At 37.1% G+C, this 4690-nt stretch overlaps 1 non-coding gene across 1 annotated transcript; it reads right to left on the reverse strand.

Moving 5' to 3' along the window:
- Window positions 1-2414: 2414 nt before the first annotated feature.
- Window positions 2415-2487, reverse strand: TRNAA-GGC (transfer RNA alanine (anticodon GGC)). The gene has a single exon. It is a non-coding gene; the product is annotated as a tRNA-Ala (tRNA).
- Window positions 2488-4690: the final 2203 nt, after the last annotated feature.

A 4690-nucleotide genomic window follows, 5' to 3' on the forward strand; every position in this document is an offset into this window, starting at 1 on the left:
GTGAAAGTAACAGCAACAGTCCAGGGTGTCTAGCACGGTGAAAGTAACAGCAACAGTCCAGGGTGTCTAGCACGGTGAAAGTAACAGCAACAGTCCAGGGTGTCTAGCACGGCGGAAGTGACAGCAAAAGTCCTGGGGGTCTAGCACGGTGAAAGTGAGAGCAACAGTCCTGGGGGTCTAGCACGGTGAAAGATAAAGCAACAGTCCAGGGGATCTAACACGGTGAAAGTAACAGCAACAGTCCAGGGTGTCTAGCACGGTGAAAGTAACAGCAACAGTCCAGCGTGTCTAGCACGGTGAAAGATAAAGCAACAGTCCAGGGGATCTAACAAAGTGAAAGTGACAGCAACAGTCCAGGGGATCTAACAAAGTGAAAGTGACAGCAACAGTCCAGGATGTCTAGCACGGTGAAAGTGACAGCAATAGTCCTGGGGGTCTAGCACGGTGAAAGATAAAGCAACAGTCCAGGGGATCTAACATGGTGAAAGTGACAGCAACAGTCCAGGGTGTCTAGCACGGTGAAAGTGACAAAGTCCTGGGGGTCTAGCACGGTGAAAGATAAAGCAACAGTCCAGGGGATCTAACACGGTGAAAGTGACAGCAACAGTCCAGGGTGTCTAGCACGGTGAAAGTAACAGCAACAGTCCTGGGGGTCTAGCACGGTGAAAGATAAAGCAACAGTCCAGGGGATCTAATACGGGGAAAGTGACAGCAACAGTCCAGGGTGTCTAGAACGGTGAAAGTAACAGCAACAGTCCAGGGTGTCTAGCACGGTGAAAGTAACAGAAACAGTCCAGGGTGTCTAGCACGGTGAAAGTAACAGCAACAGCCCAGGGTGTCTAGCACGGTGAAAGTAACAGCAACAGTCCAGGGTGTCTAGCACGGTGAAAGTAACAGCAACAGTCCAGGGTGTCTAGCACGGTGAAAGTAACAGCAACAGTCCAGGGTGTCTAGCACGGTGAAAGTAACAGCAACAGTCCAGGGTGTCTAGCACGGTGAAAGTAACAGCAACAGTCCAGGGTGTCTAGCACGGTGAAAGTAACAGCAACAGTCCAGGGTGTCTAGCACGGTGAAAGTGACAACAACAGTCCAGGGTGTCTAGCACTGTGAAAGTGACAGCAACAGTCCAGGGTGTCTTGCACGGTGAAAGTGACAGCAACAGTCCAGGGTTTCTAGCACGTTAAAAGAGATAACTATATAAAATCAGCTAAATAATATTATAAAAATTAAAAAAATAAATTTTCTACTCTCAAAGATTTTATCCTTTGGGATGAAAATAGTGTCAAGGGAACCCTTATGATTCGAGTCGAGGACCCTTGTGGCATTATCTCGAGTGGTGTGTGCTAGAGGGACTTAAAACCTTTTCCTTTACCGCACTTCCACCCGTACAAGGGACCAACCCTTCTGCGCTGGTCGGGGTAGCTAGTATATCAGATATCCAGACAAAATAAACATAGGTTCTTTTTGTCATTTGAAAGAATATGACAGCAGCTGCGCGATCTTTTTCGTACAAAACTTAAGTTTTGAGTCCAAAATACAAAATCAAACAATTATTCTTCAGACAGCCTCTTCTGTGGTCGGGAGGTAAGACTCTCGACTAGCAAATCAAAAGTCGCCGGTTCAAATCTCGTCGGGGCATGTAAATTTTATTTAATCAATTTATGATATTTCGCAAATTATTCATTAAATATAATACAGTGCATTTACGGCACGTTCCCGTGTGAAAAACGTTGTCTGAAATGGTTTTAGACGTGTTTGGTGACCAGATCTAAATAGCCAGATACTTTCTCATCACCCTAAAAATAATAATATTTTGATGATTTGTATGGCGCCGTTTTTGTAAAAAAATCACCTCAAGGGCGCTTTACAAATATATGACGTAATTCTACAATGCTTTATTTTATTACTAACTGTAGACTAGACAAACTATTATCAACTTATGTCAACAGATTACGTCCACCGGTTCGTCGATCACCAATACAAAACTATATGTACAATGCATTTGAACCAATGAACGCGATGTTGCGTTAGAATGTACATTCATTATTATTTAATTATATTGTGTACAGGACGATAATGTGCAGTACCAAACTTACCTGAGATTAATACTGTATATTGTTTATTAGAAAAAATTTGATACGGTTCGTACAGTTCCATGATAACTCAACACAGTGACAATTCAACACACCTTTAAAAAATGATATAAGGTCATTAGAAACGATGAAAAAAAATTTAAACCTAACCTAACCTACATAACCCAGTTAATAATTTTTTTGTTTGATCACTTTCCATGACTTTATATAACTTTTTAAAGATGTGATGAATTATCATTTTGAAAACAATTATTTTTATAAGCAATAATTTTAAGCCTGAAACAGTCATCCACATTGAAAAATCTCCTGATAAAAGATACATAACGCCAACGGGACTTGAACCCGTGTCCTTTCGATTGCCAGTCGACAGCTCTGACCACTGAGCTATGGCGGCTTATCTCTTATCCGCGAAATAATTCAATATATACTAGTGTTTCATTGAACAATTACTGCTTATTACATTTTTTCACCTGAAAACAACCAACTTTATTTTATATGAGAAAGGCATTGTAAGTGCTAACTCTCTCACTAGATGGCGTCGAGACAAATTGTTTACATTTTTTGGTGAAGATACTTGAACTTATCGAATATTAATTATTATTTTTTATGGTAAACTAATGTTAAAGACAAGATTTTTTATGCATAGCACAAAGGGTAACAATTATTTTTATAAGACCGGCAATCGAAAGGACACGGTTCAAGTCCCGTTGGCGTCATGTATCTTTTATCAGGAGATTTTTCAATGTGGATGAGTGTTTCAAGCTAATAATTATTGCTTATAAAAATAATTGTTACCCTTTGTGCTATGCATAAAAAATCTTGTCTTAAACATAAGTTTACCATAAAAAATAATTATTATCATTTTGATGATTTATCCGGTCACCGGTTCGTACCTATAATACATAATTGGAACACATTTGAAATGCCATTATTAATTCGGATATTTATTATGTGTACTTTTAGTATATTCTTGTAAAAACTGTCAAAATTACCTCTTAATCAAGAAAAATTGTTAAAGTTGCCTCTAAACCAAGAAAATTGTCAAAGTTGCCTCTAAATCAATTTAAAAAAAAAAATTATACCATATTCTCCCCCTCCCCACTGCCTTCGAGATACCGCAATTGAGAATGCTATAGTCTCACTGGCCCCAGACGGTTTTGACACGGTTCTTTTGTGGTATTCACATAAAAAATCTGTTTAATCAAAAGACAGCAAATGTCTATTATGCGTATGTGTGACCTTATTTATTTATGTACCTATTAAATTTTAAAATCAAAGCATTCTAAGGATTTAGAGGCAAATTTAGATATTATTTCGTGGGGTTACTGCCAAAAGTTGGTAACTAACAAAAACATCTCTTGGAGTAAGCTCACTTATAAAGTTTGATCTTCTTATATTAAAGTAATACATGATGCAGTGTACATAGGAGAATATCTGTATTAGATATACCTAATCCATTACAAAATAGATCAATGATAAAACATATATTAAACTGTAACTATAAGTATATTGAGAATATAATAAAAAAAAAATTAAATTAAATAAAATATGAAACAATATTAGTAAAATGTGACAGTAACGTAAATGTTAATTTGAAAAAATAACATTAGAGCTTCGTTTCTTTAAACAAACATGATTATGTTTTGTAAGTGCAATATTTACAATCTTTTTCTTGTCAATTGGAAAAAAATAAAGTTAGAATGTTAAAAAAAAACTCTAAAGCTAAAAACCTATTTAACGACATAATAGGGAACCCAAACTTTTTAATGACATAGATTATAATACATTAACATTAAAATCAACGATAACTCAAAAAATCAAAACACGAAGTTACCAATTTTTGGTGGTACTGTGCGTATCGATCTTAAGTCGTGTTTTGTGTTTTTCTTTTGAATTGTGCGTACTGCATTAGGGGTTCAGGATTATAGAGAGAGAAGTAATTACTTAAAAAATTACTACCAATTGTTATGTCGTAACACACCGTCACTAATTACATTGTGACATTCCATTAGTTTACTGTTGAGAAGTGAGATAAGAGTTTCACAGATGCACTCATAGAGGGCAGTGCAAAGAGCTTGCTTGGAAGTCCGCAAGATGGCAGCTAGTAGTCAGTAGTCGCCAGGGCCAGTTAGGCAGCTTCCAGACAAACATGGTGTTGGTAGATCTCATTTAGCCAGCTCCTAGTTAGGTCGACTATCAAGTCACTATTGTAATACGCGAAGTATTGAACAAGTCAAAACGTAATGTTGCCGTAGAGAGCCCCGCTGCTGAGGCTGGTTCAGAGCCAGACTTTGGTAATTTACTAATTTTGTTTAAGGACGAAATTAAAGAAGAAATTAATAAAGTGTTTATGCAATTAAAAACAATGAATGATGCGCTAAGAGAGTGTCACTCCAAAATTAATAACCTCGAAGTCAAAAACAATGAACTTCAAACTAATTATAATCTGGTATTGTCCAAATTAAACCGTCTTGAGCAAACCTCATTAAAAAATAACGTGGAAATTATTGGCATACCGGAAAAAAGAAATGAAAATTTAATAGATATCATAAAATTGCTAGGAGCCAAGGCAGGTGTTGATGTTCTCCCAAATGATA

The sequence above is a fragment of the Hesperophylax consimilis genome, chromosome 20 (assembly GCF_061612785.1).
Source record: "Hesperophylax consimilis isolate HC1 chromosome 20, BYU_Hcon_1.0, whole genome shotgun sequence".
NCBI lineage: Eukaryota > Metazoa > Arthropoda > Insecta > Trichoptera > Limnephilidae > Hesperophylax > Hesperophylax consimilis.